The sequence below is a fragment of the Cyprinus carpio genome, chromosome B3, assembly GCF_018340385.1.
Source record: "Cyprinus carpio isolate SPL01 chromosome B3, ASM1834038v1, whole genome shotgun sequence".
Classification (NCBI taxonomy): domain Eukaryota; kingdom Metazoa; phylum Chordata; class Actinopteri; order Cypriniformes; family Cyprinidae; genus Cyprinus; species Cyprinus carpio.
In genome coordinates, this window is record NC_056599.1 from 21768925 (window position 1) to 21792671 (window position 23747).

General features: G+C 40.3%; 2 pseudogenes; one reads left to right on the forward strand and one right to left on the reverse strand.

Moving 5' to 3' along the window:
• Positions 1-9675: 9675 nt before the first annotated feature.
• On the reverse strand, positions 9676-14812 carry LOC122136787 (annotated as a pseudogene).
• A 4536-nt stretch (positions 14813-19348) lies between these two features.
• Positions 19349-21590, forward strand: LOC109062431 (annotated as a pseudogene).
• The last annotated feature ends 2157 nt before the right edge of the window (positions 21591-23747 follow it).

The window sequence follows — 23747 nt, forward strand, 5'->3', positions numbered from 1 at the left end:
CATCTGAAACGCTGCCCAGTGCTGGTGTCCGCTAGCATTGACTACGCCCTTGGGCTTGAACCTTTAGACAAGAACTCTAAAGGACTGGACAAAAAACACGAGGCAAGGGCTGTGAGGAGGTGGAGGGAAAGTAGGAATAGGAGAAAAGGGGCACAGAGGGCCACCTCGTCACGAGCAGGATACACCTCCTTAACGGAGGCACAAGGGGATTTCGCTGCATTGTTGCTATTTCGCTCACCAATCTCCTACCACTGCAGACAGTGTGCCGGCGAGTGCGCTTGGACGGAGAGTGAAGGTGGATGGGAAGGTGGTGTGGTCTGTTGAGCTCTTTCTGCTGGGTGAGGTAGGTGCTGATGTCATGCGTGTGGGACCGGGAGAAATGGCAGTCACCGAATACTAGGGATGGGATTTCACAGGGCAGGAGTAGCTGCGGCAGGAGGGCGGCTGGGGTGACCGCTACCAGTTTCTGACAATGATACTACTGACGAACGGCTTTCCGTCTCCTTATCTTGGGCTCTCCGCTTCACTGTTTACCTCCAATAGTACCCTCTCCTTTTCCGCAAACCAAACCATCTTTTCCTTCTTGATCGGATTAAATTCTTTGTGGGTCTGCTGTAGTTTTCTGTCTGAATACACCTGGGGCTGTCGAACCAGGTGACTCAAGTTCCTTTATTTTCTTACTCTTGCTTTCAGTCCAGAAACAGACATGTCTCGCTGCCCCCTCAGTCCAAAATAACAGATTGTTTTCGCTGCGCAGACTAGTGTTCTTTTTTAGAAGGCTTACTTTGGTCCCGCTGGATCAAACCACTGAAGTCACGGCTGAATTCCTCAAACTTGTGCTTGAGTGGCCACGAATGTTTTCCTCTCTCTGCAAAGCATCGCCTGTAATTTTAAGAATGCCGTCTTGTTTTTTCGACGTTTTCAATGGTCTTCTCGGACAGAGTCCTGATGACTGCTTAGGATACTGAAACTCTTCTGATGAACCATTCACTGTCTTGTCCAATCAGGACATTCCTGTGTACCATTTTTGAGAGGATGTAGTTAAAAATCAGTGACATCATCTTTCAATTGCTAGAGCCTCAGTAAAGTCCTACATTTGAAATTTTTTCCTCACTGACTTCTACTTGTCCTTGCCCCGTCCCATTTTATACCTGAGGCCATCAACAGAATTTGTCATCTTGTCATCAGTTTGGCACGTTTTGGGAGTCTTGGAGTGGTTGCAATTATAGAAACCCCCCTTTCCTCTTTTTTCCTAACCTGAACAAATGTTTCTTCCCTCTGGTTTTATTTCCAATGCAATGTCATTGTTTTTTACTTTTTTATTCTCTCCGTAGGTCCTCACCCCCTTTAGCAATTCTGCAAATCAGCAGATTTCCCCCTTGCCTGCAAGTCTTTCTTTTCTTTGTCTGAGGAGCTTCTCCTGCAAGCCTCTGGCCTCGCTTTTCTCTGACAGAAATAGGTTCTTTTGGAGTGTCTGATAACTTGAGCCGAGTGGTGTGTCCCCACTCCATACTGTTTTTTCCAGAACGGCGATTCCTTCTCTCCACCAGATCCAGAGGCTTTGACACGGTCACAAAAGTGGACAGTGTCAGTGGAGGTGGGTCCCAGTCAACCCTGACAGATAGTTCTTTCTAGGGCTTTTCCTGGGTGGCCATACGTGAAAAGGATTCTTCGCTGGGCCAACTGTTCTTTGTGCCTTTTTTCTATCAAATCAAAATCACGAGGAAAGTGCCAAAAGAGGAGACCCCAGGATCAGCTTTGTGTTCCTTACGCTACTGTTAGACACTGGTTTTTTCAACACGGTTTGATTCCTCCTTCTGAAAGGCTGGACTTCTGATTAGGTCCACAGGCTGTGTCCGTGCTAACGGGTCTGGTCTCTCACACTGTACAGACGATGCCAGAACAACCATCCAGTCCGGTCCTCAAAACCTGCGGCCATGTGCCTGGACACACTCATGGGACATGCAGAATTCAAAAGCTGTTCTGTTTGACAGATTTGATTTAGTTCTGAGGAAAGGGCTCTGTGCTTTTACAAGGACTGACATCACGTGTCCCAATCCTGAAGTGTACGGCTTGTGACTGGCTATGAGGTACGTTCTAATCTGATTTTCTGCCTTTTTCATCATTTGATAATACCCAACCTCGTGTGTGCATATGCAATATGGTCCCAATACTGGTTCGTGGTTGTTACAAAACATTCAGGTCCTCGGTGCAACTCTGTGGCGTTGTTGGAGCAGTGTTGTCATTGCACCTTTTCTGAAGAAGGGGCCTTTTATGGAACCAATCCCATTTCATACAATTTGTCACGTTCTTCGCTTCCTCAGATCCGGGTGTGAATTTTCAACATTTGCACTCTATCAACTTTTCATGCTGATTTCCGCTGTGCGATACAAGGACAGAGAGTCACTGGGCCTTAAAAAGCCGACACAGGGCTCATGCGGTCCGACATCTCAGTAAAGCTACGCCATCCTTGTGAGTTTGAATGACTGTTAGAAGTGGCCCAAACCTCCGCAGCTTTTTATTTGCTGAAGGGCTCTCTGGGGAATCCCGCCCACCTACCCGGCTTTTGGCCTGTGGCTTTGCTCCTTTGGAGAGCTGCCATCTCCTAACTGTTGAGCCTCACACAGGGTGATAACCAGTTTTGTGGTTTTTCTCCCCCCCGCTCCTCGCTAAAAGAAGAAACAAAAGACACTTCAAAAGCATGTTTTGCAGAATAAAAATTATACAGATCTTAATTTTTTTGTTTGATGCACATCACTCACGTCTGCATTTTGGCTCCTCCATCCTCAGCTTCAAAAACTTCCAGAGCTGGTCCTGAAAACAAGAAAAAAAAAAAAAAAGGAGAAGTGGATTGAACACACCAGATTTTGGCAAGTTTTTAGAATTACTTAGTAAAAGAAGACGATCGCCAAAAAAAATGGCCTAACCCTGCAATTTATACAGTATTAAGTAACTTCAATCATAGATTTCACCTAACAGGATGAAAATTATTTAAAATCCATAATCAGTTTGAACAATATAAATAGCCAAATACTCCTAGTGGTCTCTAACTATCGCCCAGGAAAACTATCCCTCATGAATCATGGAAAACAAGGAATACCGTACATATTAACATCTTGGAAAAACTTACTACAGTACATCTCCATGGAACACCGGTCAACTTCCATGTCAAAATAACACCTTAGAACTTACACCCCTCGACCCCTCTAAACCTAATCAAATACATATCAAAGTGTGTTTTTTTCTCTCTCATCTCTCTGATCTCCTACTACTTTTGTTTTATAGGTTATTTTTTTTCTTCTCTCCCCTTTTTCTCTCTCTTCCCTTTCTCTCTCTCTTATCCTGCCTGTGGGTCCCCAGTTGGCTGTGGCATCTCAGTCCCTGCCCGTGGTGGTTCAGATCAGTTGTGGGTGGGGGTGATGTGGGCCCGGGGGCACTTCGTAACCAGCTTTGCCCTGGATTTCTTGCTTGTTCTTGGCTCTGCTGTTCACAGCACTACATGTCTTGCTTTGGGTAATTCTTCTTTATTGGAACATAAAAACAAGGGAGGGGTTGGTGGGGGTGGGGATAGCAAAAATAAAATAAATAAATAATAAATATACACACACGCACACATAATTGCAGGAAAAGGGAAAGGGGAAAAGATAAACAACAACAACAAATAGGGTAAGCGTGGCACGTGTGTGGCAGCTGGGGGTGGGACTTTGGGACCCTGTGCCCTGTAGCACCTTTTCCCTTGATGGCCTCGTCGTAGTGTGACTGGGTCGGGTCTAACTTATGCCGTGCTCACGGAGGGCCAAGAGGGAGCCTTACAATACACTTTTCCATTTATAGCTTTATTTATTTTTTTTTTAATATTGTTGTTAGTGTTTTTGTTGTTATTATTACTACTACTACCATTATTATTATTTGGTTCCTCTTCTGGATCCTGCCCAAACCCCCCTTGTTTCCCTGATGAATGAGTTTATTGTTAATATTATTATTGCTATTTTGTCATCTGGTCCTCATCCTCCAACTTTCCCCAATCATTTCTGAATGAATCATTCAGGTTCATTATTATTGCTACTACTATTACTATTATTACTTTGTCACCTTCCCTCATCCTATTTTTTTTGTTAATGCTATTATTATCCCTCATTATTATTATTGTCATCATTATTACTATTCTGTTTTGTAACTATTGTATGTCTCGTTGTACTTTTTCTTACACCCTTCCTGTTGTTTATCACTTATACTCCCAGCCTCCACACAGTTAAACTTCACACACACACAAATCATGTTGGCTGTACATGTAGTGTTTTTATTGACCTTGGTTATTTTGTATTTGATTTTGTCACCTGTAAATAGTATATCTGGTTTGCATAATAATAATAATAAAAAATTTGTTTACAAATGTAAAATGTTAAAAATATTAATTACACAAGACCTTGAAGAGGACCATTACAATTTTGATTTTCCCCAGGCAAAAGAATATTTGAAAATCCGAATAAAAAAAAAGATGAAGGTAACAAGGTTCAGCCGAAAGGAGAAACTACTTATCCTGTGAAGTATTTTGAACAAAATAACTCAATGACTGTATATATATAAACGTGCTTAAAATTCTTGTAGTTACTGATAACTAGTCACAAGCCCGTTGCAAAGCTTCACTGGTGTGTAGTTTATTGTTGGAGCAAAATTAGGAATTATGGCTAGGATATTATTCACCAAGAATTTTAACTTTTTTTTTTTAATATAAAGTCAGAAAAAAATGTAAAAGCAAATGTAATTCAGATTGATCAGAGTTTCATGGCTGATCAATATTCAAAGGGCTTTTTTACATTAAAGGGATACTCCACCCCAAAATGAAAATTGTCCATTAATCACTTTTACCCCCAATGTCGTTTCCAAACATGCTAAAAGCTCCGTTCAGTCTTCGGAAAACAACTTTAATATATTTTGGATGAAAACGCAGGAGGGCCTGTGACTGTTCCCATATACTGTCAAGTAAATAACGAGTGACAAGGTCCAGGAAAAGTTAATGAAATGTCGATGTCAGAATAGTCCACTCTGCCATCAGTACGGTGCAATCTGGGTTATATGAAGTGATGGGAACTTCTTTTTGTAAGCAAAGAAAAAATAATGACGTTATTTTCAATAATTCCTTTGGTCAAACGGTCCTCCTTCTGTGGTTTCTCCAGTATCAACCGTATTGTGTTTATGCTCTTCTGTAATCAGCTGCAGCCACAAGGATGCGCTGTTTCTACGGTGTTTAGAAAACAAGCGCATCTTGTTGCACGGAATGACACAAAAGAACATATGCAGCATACAGTAGTCGTTTATTTTTGTTTTCCTTTGCTTACAACAAAGTGTTCTTGTCGCTTCATATAACCCAGATGCACATCTGAATGGCAGATGGAGAATTCTGATGATGACTTTCATAACCTTTTCTGGACCATTGTCACTGTTATAGTTACTTGGCAGTCCTATGGGACAGACACAGACCTCCCAGGTTTTCATCCCAAATCTTCTTAAATTGCGCCGTCCGAGAGACCGAACTGAAGCTTTTACCGGGTTTTGGAACGACATGGTTGTTAAGTTGATAAATGAACAATTTTCATTTGTGGAGTGGAGTATCCTCTTTAATATGCCTAAAAATTTATTTCACTATGAGAGAAAAACAAAAGGAGGTTTTTTTTTTTTTTTTTTTTTTAACCTGACTTGTTTGCAACTCAATATGAACAAAGACAAAAGTCAGTAGCATCTAATATTAAAGTGAATTTATTAAGCCGTGAAGATAGATTTCTCCCCCACATTTCTGCATACCTGGGTTAACTTTTTTGCTTTTGCGTGTAATTTCCAAATACATTTAGTTCTATAATTAAACAACATAAATGACGTACACGTAAACTAGCGTAAGGTTGGGGAACAAGCAAATTTTCCTCCTACTGTCCACCGCATGTAGAGATTGAGAACAAAAGTGTAAACTGGAGTCCATGTGATCATAGAACCAGTGGGTGCGCGACTAGTGGCAGAACTAAATGATTAGAAAACCCCAGAACAACACTCCTTATTCTGGTTTTACCAACGCACTGTCTACACTTTTCTCCCCTTTTCTGCATTTTTTTCCTCTGAAATGCGCCTCACAAAGTGTGTGCCCACTGTTCCGTTCCACTGTGTCTTGTGTTAACCTCCCTTGCACCCTTCATATGAACTCTTATAAAAGTAACACCTCATGATTTATGACGATCTTTTTTACTCAAAAATATGATGCCTGGTAGAACACAAAGAAATCAACAGACTGATCAATATTGATTGATATCCTCCAATACTGGATTGTCTTTACAGACTGTGAGTTTTAGGTGCCCTTCACTGGGCAGTACCAGTGTTTTCCCACTGGGATACCGTGAACATAAGTCAACCAATGAACTTTGGGAGACTTCCCCAATATGACAGTGACAACACAAATAAGCTTGATGCATGTCCGAATTGAACACCTCCAACCAAAAGGCGGCAGCAGAATAAATGTTATTTTAAAAATGGCCGATCTGACCAGATTCCACAGTTGGAAAATGAGCCAGGTGGACCATTAATTAATAGTGGCAAACTACATAAGCGAGACCAATAAAAAAAATGAATTACCTATTTTTGGATAAAAAAAAGAGATCCGATAAAACAAGAGTACCAGTAAAGGTGCCTGACCGACGGAGACTTATTCCGACTGCGATGACTACATCTCGGCTTTGTTGCTCTATACAATAAAAGTCTTATTTTTACATCTGGAGCTTCACTGAGAAAAACATCGCTTGCTCTGAGGGTTGTGACTTGAGTCTTGATAAAGAAGTAGTCAGATAATTGTGTTGCAGTTCACCAAGGAGAACAGTGAAAGAAGTGCTGAGGGATGACAAAACATGACATTACCATGCGGTTGTTTTCGTCTTGCTTGATGATGAGCCTGCAAGTGTTGAGACTGTAGTGGACTGGAGCTTCATCGTTGAGTCCCTTTTCTAGTCCTGAGATGCAGTCCACTCTTTCTGTTAGCCGCCCTTATTTCTAAAACATCACAACAGTGGAACAAGCAGGTCATTGGTTAGCCACTTCACTAGAATTTACTAAGGATGAACAAAAGGATAGGAAAAGGTTAAACAAAATTATAGCTTGCAATTTAAATATGAAAATGAGTTAGTAAATAACCTTTATGCAGTAGTTGTCACATTAACTGCAAACCCCTTTTAGGAACGGGTTTAAAAAAAACAATATGCAATAACAGACTACACGCGGAGGGTTGAAAACTGAAGTGCACAGTAAAGACAAGGCAAGCATGAGCAAAGACGTTTTTGTGTCAAATTATATAAGAGTACTTATCAACATATTAACTTCAAAAAGTGAACTTAAGTTAAAAGCTATAATAAATGTCTGTTTGACAACACTTGAGCATCTGCTCTTCACTATTTCCTAGTCTACCAAAAACACAAATCTTGATAGAATAATTACGAGGCTAGTGATAAAATGAATTAATAAAGGTACTCAAAAATGCAAAATGCAATCATTTTCATTCTCATTCCGTTCCAAACGCATATGATTGTTTTTCTTCAGCGGAACATAAAATAAATTATTTTGAATAATACTGTGGCAACCAAACAACAACGTCCGACCAAGACATTTCTCGAAAGATCTCCGTTTATGAAATAATATCAGACAAGTTTGGAATGACATAAAGGTGAAGAAATGACGACTGATTCTGAAAATAAATATTTCAAAATAACGTCTTGATCATAGAAGTACGGGGACGTCGTGGCCTAATGGTTAGAGAGTTTGACTCCTAACCCTAAGGTTGTGGGTTCGAGTCTCGGGCCGGCAATACCGAACCCCAACTACTCCCCGTGTGCCGCAGCATAGATGGCTCCAGGTGTGTGTGTGTTCACTGCTGTGTGTGTGCACTTTGGATGGGTTAAATACAGAGCACGAATTCTGAGTATGGGTCACCATACTTAGCTGTATGTCACGTCAGTCACTAAAGTAGGTAGTGCTGTAACTGTATTGTAATAATATTGTCATGTGCTTTTAGTGTATATATCATCAAATCTTCTCGTTCACGACCACTGAATGATGCACTAACAGGTGTAAGGCTATGAGTACAGTCCATTGATTGCTTTCATTGATTTTACATGCTGACTTCCCAATCTTCATTGAGCTAAAATGCTGACAACAACAACAACAAAAACGCCTAGCAAAAAAAAATACAATATTATAATAATAAAGAAACCTAACTGAGAAGAAATCGAACCATTTAATTAGTTCTCACACACTGATGCTGTGTACAGTGAGATTATATTATTGTCCGTGTTTTAATAAATGCGGTTCTGTTGTCAGGGTATTAACTAATAGTGGCGAAAAGGTTGATTAAGTTACAAACTGTTCGACATTATAACGCACCGTTGAGCTTCCACTAACCGTCAGCACCACGTTGAAAACCGGTAGCATTTGTTTTCTAATATCTTGCTAGGATATCAAACCAGGTATGGAGTTAGATGTTTTTAACACAAGTATAACAGGTTTTCGGTCGTTTTAGTGTGCGATAGACTCGGACATCCAGCACTACTTCGTACTGAGAAGAGATCAAACAGCGGCAGTCTCTGGACCTCAGACACGCACTTGAACGGAAAACAAACCGTGACCGCAGTCAAACAGGACTTGACTCGCTGAAGCTCAATTTCACGACACAATAGATGAAGCCGTGCTGATTCTTTCGGTGAGTTACAGTCCCTTGATTATGTTTCTGTTCGATATATATAACGTTACGTGTCCAGACGCTGGTGTGGTTTTGTGTACGTCGTCGAGGTACACCGGGGCTAGCTGGGCTATGCGTTGCTATCTGGCGCACAAACTGACCGACACATACACTGCATTGAAAGCGGGTATTTTAACTATATTATACTTGAGTCACAGATGTAAATTATAGAACTAAAATACACACTCGACCTAAAAACCGTCTGAGGGGAAACGTGCGCGGTGAGGCTGTGAAAGCATCTTCGTTATAGGCCGTTGTTTTGTGTGACATTTCCACTCCCCCCACGCCGGACTCGCCGCCACGACTTTCACCATTGCAACCGAACCTCTTCAGACTCCATGATCCTTATTCGGTGCGATGCGTGTTCCCGGTCTGACGAAGAGCCAATCAGAAGCCCGCAGAGTATGAGATGCCCCTCCCCTGGGTGTCACGGCTAGATTTTCAGCCAATTAGAACTGTTCAAACGCCAGCCGACCTTGCGACTCACTTGTGCTTCGGGAGGGAGAAATGCAACCAATATCGAGGGGCCGGCGACAGCCGTCTTTCTAACCCGTGTGAACTTTTAAAATCTTTCATTGGGTTTTATAACATCCCCGCCGGTTTTTTGAATATGAATCTTGCGATGTAGCAAAATAGCATGAATCACTCCTTTAAAACTTGTATCCAGTAAACGTGCTGAGCCAGAATAGTTTGTACATTAGCCAGCACACCAGCCTGGATGCCAGCCCTACCAAGTCGTTATTTTAAAACCCACATCATGTATCAAACACAGGTGCACACCTCGTGCATTGTTTGCCACTTATCCTAAGAACCAAAACAATTATTAAAAGTAAACAATTTATTCAGAGAGCCGTATTTCAGAATGGGCGGAAGAAATCAAATTAAAACACATCAGTAAAATCAACAGATCATGTATAAAGTTCAAAGTCCGATTCGCTTGAGTTGTAGAAGGGGGCCTCCTTCCTGGTCAATCCTCCTACACTACTCCATCCTTGAAGTAGCTTCCATCCACGCCCTCCTGAATAGAGTATACGCCACATTTCTCTTAAACTGATGTACTTTACATACTTAAACCTTCACCAAAATAATAATAAAAATAATAACCTGTTTATTCCGTTAATCAAAAATACTATAAACTCAAAATAAAGGGCAAACATTACTCAGTGTTGATGCATGGTAATTATTTGCTACTATAAGCAACCAAACATAAATGCCAAAATGTTTAAACTGGTTTCCCAAACGCGACCACTATAAACCTAGACCACTCCAAAAAAAAAAATAAAAAAAAAATACAACAAAACAGCAATAATGACTCTATCTTGTTTTACATTTTAATTTAAGAAATAATTGTTCTCAATACTTCTGGCAAATAAGATTTTGATATAACGCACCGATAGTGGTCCCTTACCTGCATCTGTTTTGCTGCTGAAGGGCCCATAGAGCCTCCACGAGTTTCCATCCCCTCCTCGTTTTTGCCTTCCCATTTGTACTCCCACATGACCTCATCACTGCCTAGAGAGAAACACAAAACTGCTATTACTAAGTCAGGCCATTGGAATCAAATTAATCATCCAAAGACACCAGCAATCATTATCCGAACTCAGTTCCAACAGCTGCTACACTCTACTAATAAAGTTGATATTTAAACTGTATTGATCATTGCACCTTAAAAAACACTCCCTGTCCAAATCACCGCACCTCTGCTGTTGTCTTTTATCCCATCCGTTTCTGCAACTTGCTTCTCATCAAACTCCTCACCGAACATGTCTAGCTCCTCTTTTTCCCACATCCCATCCGCTAGGTATTTTGGCTGCCTTTCCTCAAGCGTCACCCCTTCCACTTGTAGGCTCAGGTTTTTCGGAAGTCTGCTGATAAATTTCAAATGCTCCCAAATCCACACCAGGCCTTCTGCCAGTGCTGTCATTTTGTCCATTTATCAGCGTCTTTGTTCGAAGTCTCTTTTTTCTTTCCTCCTCTCCTTCTCTCAGTCTGCCTTTCTTCTTGTGTCCCTCTCCGAGACCACCAGTCTTCTCAGAGCGCAGCCACTGTCTCTCCAGGCAGCAGCATGCTCAATGACGGCTTCCTGCGAGCTGATATGGCTGTACGTAGCCAAGGTCCCTCTCTGCAGGCCTTTCTCCTCTTCTTCCTCCTCATCTCTCACTGTCTTTCTGCTGCTCCTCACGTTTTATTTTCCTCTTCTGCCTCCTCGGCTTTCATCACCAATCTTCTCTTCCGCGTAGCTGCAAGGCCTTTCTTCTTTTCAACGGGCTGCTCTTTTATCTTCAACCTGTGTAAGAGAGACAGTGTGATCAATGATTTGGACCCTGGACAGAAATAGCATTCACAGGGAGCACGGATTTTTGTAGCAATAGCCCACAATACATATGCCCAAAAAAACATTAGGATGTAAGAAAATAATTTTGGTGGATTTCCTAACCGTAAAAATATCAAACTTAATATGTGATTATATTAATATGCATGCTTAGAACTTCATTTGGACACTTTAAAGGCTTTTTTTTGTTTTTTTTTGGACCCTCCAGATTCCAGAGTTTTCAATAGTTGTATCTATTATTAAAAATATTGTCCTATCCTACACAAACTGTAAATCAATGGAACCCTTATTTATTCAGCTTTCAGATGAGTATACATTCATTAAAAAAAAATGACTCTTATGGTGGTTTTGGTCCAGGGTCTCTTAAAATCTCTTAAAACTCACGCTTAAACTTATATATCAAACACTTTCTCAAATCCATATCAATAACATGGTACCCAGTTCCCCCTCCCGATATTGTCCCCAGCCGTTGTCCTCTGATATCTCTCTTTGTTGCAAAAAAGTTTCCCTCTGTCTGATCAAAGTGTCCTCCTCATTTCCTCGGTGAATTAAAAGGGGTATGCGTATCCCTCGTCAGAGTCATGGTTGCCCATTTCCGACCTTTGAAGCACACAGGAAAGCTAGATAAGGTAATATGTAAAATAACGTAAATCTAAATACAACACAAGCAATCTAGTGTGTGTTTCAATACTTTGTCACTTCTCACGCTTGTTAATAGCAGGCACTACTCACGCGTCTAGATGGAGCCACACAAAAAACATTCTGCAAATGTGCTAGAACTTATTTCATTATCTGCATGAGGCCAAACTTATTATTCACAGCCCTTCCACTCGTCACTGGGGCAGGATGTTATATTTGTTGCCGATTTTCTTTCTCCCTTTATTCCTCTTCCTTCATTTCTCTTTCTCTTTCTCTTCCCTATTTTCCCGTCGGCTTTCTCTCTCTCTTTCTCTCCTCTCTTCTTTCTTTTTCTCTCTCTCTTTTTCTCCTCCTATTTCTCCTTCCTCTCCTTCTATCGTTCATGTTTTTTTTTTCTCCCCCTCTCTCTTTTCCTTTCCCCCTACCCCCTTCCATTCCCTTTTTCCCCTCCTTTTCCTTCTTTCTTCTATTTCGTCCCCCTTTCCCCTCTCTTTCTTTCTCCCTCTTCCTTCTTCTTCCCACCTCTCTCTTTTTTCTTCCTCCTTCTTCTCCTCATATTTGTACTTTCCCTCCTTCTTCTCTTTCTCTTTCGTTTCTTTCTCTTTCTTCTTCCCTTTCTTTCGTCTTCTCTCTTTCTTATCATAATTTCTATTTTTCTCTCTTCTTCTCTTCTCTTCTCTCCTCTTTTGTCTCTTCTTCCTTCTTTCCTTTCTTCCTCTCTTCTCTTTCTTCTCTCTTTCTTCTCTTTCGTCTGCTCTCTTCTCTTCCTCTCTCTATTTCTCCCCCTTTTTCTCCCTCTTTATTCTGTTCTGTCTGTCTGCTTCTGTTTCTCTGTGGTTCGCTTTCTTTTTTCTTTCTTTTCTATTTAATTTCCCTTTCTTCCTATTTTATCTTTTCTGATTCTTCTCTCTTCATTGGGGGGGGCTTCTTCTTCTTTCTCATCTCTTCTCTTCTCTGTCTTTTTTGTGTTTTTGTTTTTTTTTTTCTTCTTCCTTTCTTCTCTTCTTTCTCTTTTTCTTCTCTTCTTTCTGTCTCTTTCTCTCTTTCCTTTCTCTGTTTCTCTCTTCTCTTGTTTTTCTTTCCTTATTTCTTTCTCTTATTTTAAAACAATCTCTTTTCTTTCTTCTCTTTCTTGCTTCTTCTTCTTCTTTCTTTCTTTCTTTCCTTTCTCTTTCTTCTTCCTCATCCATTTTTCCTCTCTTTCTCTTTTCTCTTCCCTCTCTCTCTCCTTTCTTCGCCTCTCTCCTTCTTATCTCTTCTTCTCTTCCTCTCGTTCCTGCTCTCTCTTCTCTTTCTTCTTATCTTCTCTTTCTTTTCTTCTCTCTTTCTCTCTCTTCTTCTCTTTAGTTTCTTTTTCTTTCCTTCTTCCCCTTTCTTTTTTTCCTCTCCCCCCCCCCCCCCCCCCCCCCCCCCCCCCCCTCCAGAAAAGTGCTTCGACAACCCCCCCCCCCCCCAGTTGGATCTTTCCCCTCTCCTTCTCTCCCCTTCTCCCCCTTCCCCCACATCCCCCCCCCACCACCACCGTCTGCTGTTGTCCTTTATAATTCCCTCTCCTTTTCTGCAGCTTGCTGTCTCATCAAACTCCTCACCGAACTGTCCTAGAGCTCATCTTTTTCCTCTTGGATCATCTCGCTAGTCCACCTTTGGCTGCCGGTTCCTCGAGTCATCCCTTTCACTTTTTAGGCCATTTTTCGTAAGTCTGCCTGATAAGTTCCAATCTCCAATCCCCACCACCTCTACTGCCAGTGCTGTCAGTTTGTCCCTTTTAATCAGCGTCTTTGTCTCTCGCCCCCTTCCCACTTTTTTCTCCTCCCCTCCTCCTTCTCCTCAGTCCCCTGCCTTTCTTCCTTTTTTGTGGCCGCCGGACCGGCCAAGTCTTACCTCATAGCGTCAGCCACTGTTCTTCCAGGCAGCTTTCAGCTCAATCAGCTTCCTCGGCTGATTCTGGCTCTAACTTTCTTAGCCAGAGGGTCTTCTCTGCAGGTCTCTTTTCTTCCTCTTCTTCCTCCTCATCTTCCTCACTGTCTTTCTTTCCTGCTGCTCCTCACGTTTTATTTCCTCTTCTGCCTCGTCTTCAAGCACCAATTCTTCTATGTACTCCCTTTCACCTCCTTACCGCTGCGAAGGCCTTTCCTCTTCTTTTTCACGGGCTGCTCTTTATCGTCACCTGTTGAAGAGATACAGTGTGATCAATATTTTGTGGACCCTAGTACAGAAATAGCAGTCACAGGGAGCAACAGATTATTTGTAGCAATAGCCAACAAGTAGATCTTCCATGAAATCAGTAGGAATGTAAGTAAAGATATCTGTGAATTTCCTACCGTAAATATATCTAACCAGAAACCTTAATATGTGATTAGTAATATGATTGCTTTAGAACTTCATTTGGACCACTGTTAAATTGGCATTTTTTTTTTTTTTTTTGGACCCTCAGATTCCCCCCCATTTTCAAATCGTCCTGTATCTATAGTAAAAATATGGTCCAGTCCTAACACACTGTAAATAATGGAAACTATTATTTCACTTTCAGATGACGTATCAAGCTCAATTACAAAAAATGACTCTTAGGAGTGGTTGTGGGTCCAGGGTCCGCTTAAAAATCTCTTGAAAACTTCACGCGTAAACTGAGATTTAGTCAAGCCTTCTCAAAATCCATGCAATAAAATGTACCCAGTCGATATTGTCCAGCCAGTTGTCTCTGATATCTTCCTCTTCTGTTGACAAAATAGTTTCCCTCTGAAAATCAAAAGTGTCCCTCCAATTGCATTTCCTCGGTTGAGATTAAAAGGGGTGATGCGTATACCCCTCGTCATAGTCATGGTTGCCATTTCCTGACCCTGTAAGGGGCACAAAGAAAGTCTAAGATAAGTAATATTAAAATAACGTAAATCCTAAATAAAACACAAGCAATCTAGTGTTTCAAAGATACTTTGTCACTTCTCAGCCTTTTAACTAGCAGGCACTGACAAAGGTCTAGAGGAAGATCCAAACAAAAAAACATTCTGCAATGTGCAGAAGCATTGATTTTCATTATTCTGCATGAGGCCAAATTATTATTCACAGACCTTCCACATCGTCACTGGCAAGGATGTTAATTTGTTGCCATTTTCTCTATCCTCTCTATTCATCTTCCTCTCACTGGTCCAAAGTGTGTTCCTCCTTAAATCGGGATCCCTGGCCACTCACACCAATCACAACAATCCTGAAAAAAAAAAAAAAAAAAAAAAAACCGTTGGATAGAGCAGAACAGAGCTTGAGATTCACAGAGCACCACAATCTATTACAACAGAATCAATATTCATGTTGCTGCAAAAGAACACTTTGACAGCATAAGAGTTAATATGGAACCCGACCTTCTTCTTCGGAACATCATCCACACAGTAATCTCCCCATCTCCATCCTCAAATAGATCACTTTCCCTTTCGACATGCTAAAAAAGGCAACTCAATAAGACATTTGGAACCTACAGTTTTGTTGTGCGTGTCTAGTGCACTCATCTAGTATTACACTGGGGAAAGTTGGTTACATTTTATTCTGGATAGTCCACTTTAAACATTCTACTACTACTGTAAGTACTTTGCAACTTTGAGTAAGACTGTTAGGTTAGGTTTAGGGTTAGTAGAATAAGTTAACTACCACTTGCAAACGATTTCTTATAGGCGCTATGTTGGTATGTTGTGGACCCAAAAAACAAACAAACCAATCAAAACAAGGTGCTAGAATGATATTAAGCAGACAGTCTACTAAATACACTCTAATGACTGCTATTGACATGTAGATGAAAAGTTGCTTGCTGTTAGAAGAATGTCTAACAGTGCACTATCAAAATAAAGTGTTACCTGAAAGTTTTTCATACTCTTAACATAACTACATAACAGATCGAATTCATGAAATCTGTGCACTATGGAGTGGTTAAGGTTTAAAGCTAATTAGCGAGACTAAGTATAAAACACCAAACTAATAGCAGTGGAACTAGAGGGCAACACATGACTGCGCATGCCTGTACACACGCATAAACACACCTAAAATTCGATTTTAAAGAATTGGGCCCATGACTTAATGCACATCTACAAAATTGTGATAATATATAATAACCTAATACAACGAAATTTGAGCAAGTAAGCACATTTAATCGTTCAGTAATATTACACCACTGCTGTGCAATGCGCGAGCTAACCGGCTATACTGCGAGCGTGCGTGCGTACGGAGCGCGTAACTTACGTCAAAGTGTGTGCCAGCTAGCTAACGTATACAAAGACCGTATATATAAAACAAACTTTTAGCTCGACCTACACAGACGCTTAATAACAGACTGGTCAGATGTAAAAATAATCAAAATAAAAAAATACAGATATGGAATTAGCCCATGGTAAAATCTTCTTTTCCTTCTTCTCCTTGTGTTTAATGCTGAACTGCGGATGGCAATACAACTTTTAGGTGCACATACCTACACGCCACCCCCTGATTAGGAGTGGTGGATTATGAGGACCATAACCTTCACTCAGAATCACACAAAACAAAAGAACATTTAAATTAAATAACCCAATAAACATTCAAAATAAATATTCACAAAATTAATCCCCACAAATTATTATCACAGAAAACCAGAGTTTATTTTACATGAGGCCATCAATCAGTATCTTTCTTTCCTTTCCGTATCTTGAACACTTCATTATAACATGCTCTACATTTTCCTCCATATTACAATACTCACATTTTCCAGTTTCATGTTCTCCCATTTTCTTCAAACTGCTATTAAGAGCAGTGTGACCAAATCTAAGCCTTGAGATGATATTTTGTCTATTTCTTCCTGTCACTCTGTACTTACCAACAGTTCTTTGAACACTATAAACCATCTCCCTGCTCTTTCTTCCTCCCAATATCTATTCTTCACATGTTGCCTGATTAAACACTTCATTTCACTTTTACCATACTTTATCTGCATATCTATGTCTACTTTCTTTGTTTTTCCTTTGCATATTGGTCTGCTAACTCATTTCCTTTTACTTCCACATGCGCTGGTACATACAATCTCATCATCTGGATCCTAGATATTGTTTGAAGAAACTCAATCATTATATCTGCTCTGCTCTGTGAATGACATGTTTTAATTGTAATGAAGGATGAACTTGAATCAGAACATATGAGTCTCCACATTGGCCTGTTTTCCTCCACCCATTGCAATGCCAGTAAAATTGCAATCATTTTACCAGTGTACACTGACACATTATCTGTGATTCTTTTACTGACTTTGACATTCAGTTCTGGGATACTGAATGCCACACCTATACTTGTCTGCCATATTTTTCGATGCATGGGCAGATGAAGCCTTGTGAAGCTTTTGAGGCTTTTTCCTGATTGTACCAAAAAAGGTTCAAAGCCTCAAAGACAGAGTCTACCAGTGACATCTAGTGGTCAGCTGCAATTGTATCAGCCGCTTTCAAATTATTCACACATCTTGTTGATTCCAGTTTCAAGGCATTACTCAGCAGTTCTCTTCATTCTAAAATCATTGTCCCCACATGAACGTGTGTTACTGTGAAGCAGGGAGGAAACCAAGCATTTCGCTTCTCCTCATAATGAATGAAGCTGCGCCAAAGATTCAATCAGTCACCTCGCGTCAGGTGTTTCATTGTGACGTATGAAGCCTCAAAACGTCATTAGTCAGGTGATCACAGGGATTTGATACAAGCCTGGACACAAGGGTGTCTCTTTGTGTATGTATTCTTTCAAAACAGGTCCGCTTCAATAGAGTATGGTAAAACAGGTTTCGGAGCCTCAATGTCAAACGTCCCCAATCTCTAGGAGATATAATGCGATCTTTTTTGAAAAGTAAATACAGTCTGAGAATACATTTGAGAAGCAGAACAACTGTTCAAAAGCCACCATTTGCAAACGCACTGTTTTGAATATAACCGCATCTAGTAATATTTAATGACAGACAGAATTAGAAAGATGAATCGAAGCACTTCCAGTCATTGTGTTCTTGTTAGCAATGGTTACCTCCAAAGAAACACGTGCAACATTGTGGTGCATCAAAATGGCCTCACATGCAAGGTAATTGCTACAAAGCATATTGCACCTGAAAGAACCATTCCAGGATCATCAAGAAGTTCAAGGAGAGCGGTTCAGCTGCAGTGAAGAAGTCTTCAGGACAGGGTCCCAGCAAGTGCCAGGACGGTCCCTCCTGAGGAGTCAGACTACAGGATCGTGTCTCCAGCAGTGCAGAGCTTGCTCAGGAATGGCAGCAGGTTGGTGTGAGAGCATCTGCACACACAGTGAGGACAAGACTTTTGGACAATGGCCTGGTTTCAAGAAGGACAGCAAAGAAGCCACTTCTCTCTCCAAGAAAAACGTCAAGGAGAGACTGAAATTCTGCAGGAAGTACTAGGATTGGACAGCAGAAGACTGGGGCAAAGTTATTTCCTCTGATGAAGCTCCCTTCCGACTGTTTGGGACATCTGGAAAATCGATTGTTTGGAGAAGAAAAGGTGAACGCTACCATGAGTCCTGTGACGTGCCAACAGTGAAGCATCCCGAGACAATCCATGTGTGGGGCTGCTTTTCAACCTAAGGGAGTGGGCTCTCTCATAATTCTGCCCAAAAACACTGCCAGGAATAAAGAATGATATCAAAGCAGAAGCCCACAAACTGTGATCAACTCTGAGAACTAACAAGGCAAGAATGGATCCCCATCAGTCAGGATTTGGGCCCAGAAGCTAATATCCAGCATGCCAGAGCGAATTGCAGAGGGTTATGAAGAACAAGGGTCAACACTGTAAATAGCCTAATGACAGGATCATTATATATATTTTTGCCAATAAAAGCCTTTAAAATTTATGATGTGCTTATCATTGTTTTTTCAGTATACCATAGAAACATGTGGGAAAAAATCTACAAAAACTGAAGCAGCAAAAAACTTTGCAAAACCACAAAATGTATGTCACTGCCAAACTTTTTAGCCATGGACTGTGGCATCTATTTTTATTTATTCATAACGCGTTTACGTTCCTCATTTTCGTCTATAGATAAATTCATTAATAGCCTGTTTGTTGGGGCTGTGAAAGCGCACATGTCGCTGCTGTTTCATCTTGAAGTCTAAAGAGAATAGGACATCGGCTTTTGGTTACCAGGAAGTGGGTCGCGTTATTTATATTTCAACACTTGCGAGACCGGCGTGAGGGCGCGCGCTGGTAATACGAAACTTATTAATATCATTCTGCCTTAATACGACTCCCCAGGATTTGAGGAGCTTGGCCCTGAAGTGATGTTTTGTCACTGAGGGATTCTACGGAATATCCACGATAGATCAACGGAAAGACACGGACAAAGTAAGTTTGCTGCACCCTGACAAACACGGAGTCGGTCTGTCAATGATGCGGTGACGCGATCACAATTCCACCGTTTCCTTGTTTATCCTTTTAAAAAAGCGCATAAAGCGCTTCAAGGACACCATACTATTTACGTGGCAAATATACTGTCTAGCACACTGACAGACACCGCGTAAACCGGATAGGCAAGTTATTCACGTATGATTTCATACCTGCTTAGATTTATATGCAGGCGGTATTTTTTTATTTTTTTTCTTAAAAAAACAAAACAAAAAAACAAAACAAAAAACAATGCCGATGGTAAATTAGATGTATCCATGGGTTGTATTTTCTGTTCACGTGAAGCTCGCCAGGACACGGCTGCACGCCAGGTGGCGTTGTGATGAAGATCCATGAGAAGATTCTAACCCACTACCTGTCCTGCACTTCACCTGTCGATAAAGAGGGATATCTTTACAAAAAGGTAAGGACCGGAATGTGCCAATTGACCAAAATATTGTCAAAGTAATCTAGAATGCTAATTTGAAAAGGCTGAATCTAAGTCTCCTTTATTAGTATACACTTTATACAGTGATTGTGTCAAAGCAGCTTTACAGTGTTAAACAGGAAGACACTGTGTCGACAACGCGGGAAGACAATAGCTATAGTAAACAGTGCAGTTTTCAATTAAAGTCAGTTCATCCTTGATTCAGTGATGTCATCGTTCAGGTCAAATCAAATAGTATCTGTGCAATCAAGCCGACAATATTGGCAGAAATGAAGTGTCCCCAACAAATTAAGCTAAAGGCGACATTGGCAAGGAACCAAAACTCTATCGATGACAAAAATGGGAAAAGCCAGGCTCAGTCGGGGGCCAGTTCTCCTCTGACAGGTTTGCGAATGAAAGTGCCTCGGCTGTCAGATTTGTTTACCATGTAAGCCGGGTTTAGGAAAGTGAGGTAGGCCACATTATATCTGAGACATCTTATCTGATCTTCTTCATGCCGCATTGCAGACTTTACCTTCAGGATCATTGTATAGCAAAAAACAAATAGATTTAATTTCAGATAAATGGTAAAAGTAATAATAAAAGTGGCAAGCAGGACTATATGATTTGGTAATTAAATAGTTATTTTAAACGCTCAACCTAAAAATAAACCACCCTCTCTATTCGTAATTGTACCAGGGGAGAAACAGGACTGTTACACTTATTCCAGACACATACTTAAACTTATTAAAAGCATGCCATTGGCCTATTTCCTAATTAGTGATACTAATTCAGGTTCAGATACTAATAGTCAGGTTCAAAAATCAGTCCTTTTACATTACAAAAAAAAAAAAAAAATGTATCTCCAGCTCCAGCTGGAATAATTTTCTCTCTCTGTAAATGAATCATATTTGCGATGACTTCCTCGCCCTACCTGTGCTCGATCTATTACCATGTTTCTTTCCACAGAGAGAGAGGAACACACTTACCTGCGCCGCTGGGTTTGTGCTGAAGGGGAATCTGCTGTTTTACCAGGAGGATCGTCCAGGCGATCGTAACCTGTTGGGTGTGATTGTTCTGGAGGCTGCTTGGTGCAGTCGTGTGAGACAGATGGTCAGTTCTGTTTCTCTCTGGTGTTCACTGGACCAGGCCTCCGCACGTATAGACTAGCCGCTGATGATCATCTCAGCCAGGAGAGCTGGATCGGTGCGCTGTTCTGCGCTAGTCACATCTACCTTTCCATGATTGTCAGAGACCTGGAGAGACGCTACGAAGGTGCGTTTATCTGTATGTGTTTTTTTCTGTGTCTACTGGCTTGAAGACAATTAACATGTCTGATTGCATTTTTTTTCATGCCCTCAACAAAACAGAAGCTAAAAGAGACAAAGGCCTTTGTGATTCCATCCAGACCTCAGCAGTAACTTCTTCATCCAATAACATAATGGCTTCCTGGAACTCAGGACAACCCTATTTCGTACATGGCACTTCAATAGTGCCCAGAGATGGGCGAAGCTACAGCACCAGTTTCTGTACCCCCTCCATCTACGCAGAACAGACCCATCAGCTATAGTCTTCATGCCCCTCCTATTCAATTCAAGACTACCAATAAGCGATCTCCAAAGCTCTGGCCCAAGAGAAATGCGCATGTCATACCCTTAAATGGTCCGGCACCATCTTACGGGGAGTGGCCCGTTGTGAACTTTGATCCTTTGGAAGAGTTTAGTAAACTGCATGAGTACTATGGAAATGAGATTAAGCAACTAAGAGCTGAATGGCTGAAGAAGAAGCGCGAGGAAGTGGGACATGTCGAGGAGGACCTCATTGATCTCGGCTAGAGCAGCATCTGATATGTATATGAATGCTTATATCACATCTATGAATTTGTTCATGTTGTCTTCTAAATAGTAAATCTTGTTCAAAAACAATAGACTGATGAATGCATTAAGATGCAGTACTAGTAGAATCCTGCAGTCTTTTTTTTTTAATTTTATGAAGGCATGCAGATTAGCGCTGACTGACTCTGATCTTGAAGTGTTCTCTTGATAAAACATTTCTCATTTCTCTCCTGTGGTCTCTCAGCCTAGTTCCTTCTCACTTGAACTGTCATAAAACAGATCCAAACCGCGAGTAGCTTTACCCCCACTGTTAAACTAACTATGTGCAGACATTTTACAATGGCAAAAGCTCATACTGGATCCAAAGTACATCAGATACTGTCAAATGAGGTTTAATTAGAGACTACACGTTAGTTGTAGAGCTATAAATGCATGTTAATAATATGTAATTTATTGTTACATCTTTTAAAATATGTAATGAGAGAGCCTTATCACTAATGTGATCTTGTGAAGAGGACTGTTTAGTTCTGCCTTATAGAACTTGTTTTGCACAGATTCAGGAGGTTTCGCAGACAAACTGAAATACACGCCCTTTATATTCTTCCTCTTTCACAACATCTCAATTCTTTGGGGATGTAGATGTGTCTTTTTTCTTTTAGTTTCTAGTGTTACTCAACACATTTGGAACGGTAAAGACAGTAGAAGCAGCAGGTCTTATATTACAGTCATGTCAGTAAGCATCAAAATAAACTCAAGTTTGTATGCATCAGGCATTTCAGAGGTTTATACTGTGGGTCACCAGAGGGCACTGCACCTCACCAACAGTACTACAGTACCTTTATTCAGCCCTACTTCAGGCACAGGGGTCACTAGTTGCTTCACAAACTGATATTTTATTATTTAATGTTCCATATATATACTTGGATGATATCAGTAATGTTGGACAGTTTTTATTGTATAAATATTTTATGTATTTGCAGTTTCTATGACCACCATGCTCAATGCATTGTATTAATTTAATATAGATCAATTTTGTTATAATACATTTGATTTGATTCATTTTGAAGATAATTTGTTTAGAGATACATTTGATTGTTTTATCTAGTATTTGTCCTCTAATGTAAATTATTTTTTTTTTTTAAAAAATAAGTTTAATTTAATGCTAAGTTAATTTGGTAAGTTACATTTTGAGTCTGTATTTCAGCCCTGCATATTAGACAGCATCAATAAGATTTTTTTTTTTTTTTAATCAGTAGGGCTGATTGGTTTATTCAGTGTTAGTATATATTTTATTGTACTTAATTCAACTTTTATTTTGAACTATTATATTATTGTATCAATCTAATAAGAATAAAAGTCCTAATAATTTTTCTGTTAAGATCCTGATGTTATTTATTTAATGTTGACACATTCATCTTTAAATGTTGTGAGATGTAACACAAAAATTCAGTAAAGGTAGATATTGTGGTTAGTAAAATGATTCATGAAAATCACGTTATGAAATGTTATAGGGATTTTTAGACATACATCAGTGCTCTGGCAACAAAAACTTAAAAATGTCTTATGTGTTGGATGCAACATGAAGCTCCTCACTTCAACCATGCAGACTTCAGGTATGTCAATCCCCTACAACCTTTTTCACCTCATCCGGATTCCAGACGTCTCTGCTGTGATAAACAGCTTTCATGATACATGTCAGAAGATCACTTTACACGTAACATGTACTGTACGTATAGACATGTACACTTTGACAGTCCATAAACAAAACAAAAGATGACTGACACAGTAGCCTACAGGCCACCCTGTGAAGATACTAAATCAGGTGTATACACAACCTGATCAGTCATCAGTCAGACTTACTTGAAAAGGGCCTACAATGAACTTGTATTTATTCTATGATGACATGAAATATCTCATATCAAGGCCTACGCTTCCTCTGACCCAGACTTTCCCTCCCCCCTCCTGTTAATCTCTCTCATACACATTGAATGCTGTTCCACCATATATAGTTATAGGAGGGGTGTATTAATAGCATACTATATATAATTTGAGAACCCGCCTAATCATTCAGCTGCTTTTTCAAAGACTGCAAGAGTTACCAATGTAACCTTAACATTAAATCATTACTAATGAATACATTAGTACGCCTACATATATTAGTTATTTACAGGAAATGCAAGAAAATACAATGTACTGTATTCTGTATAAGCATTTTCTTTTACAGCTTATTATTACCTTTTTAAGCTTATCCATTACAACTTACTTGACTTTCTGACTTTAACAGTCTCTCCATAAAAATGCCACTCTATAAATAATTGCGGTTAAGCTATTCTAGAGGAAAAGATTGCCTGAAATGAACAATGAAAGATTTGGGAAA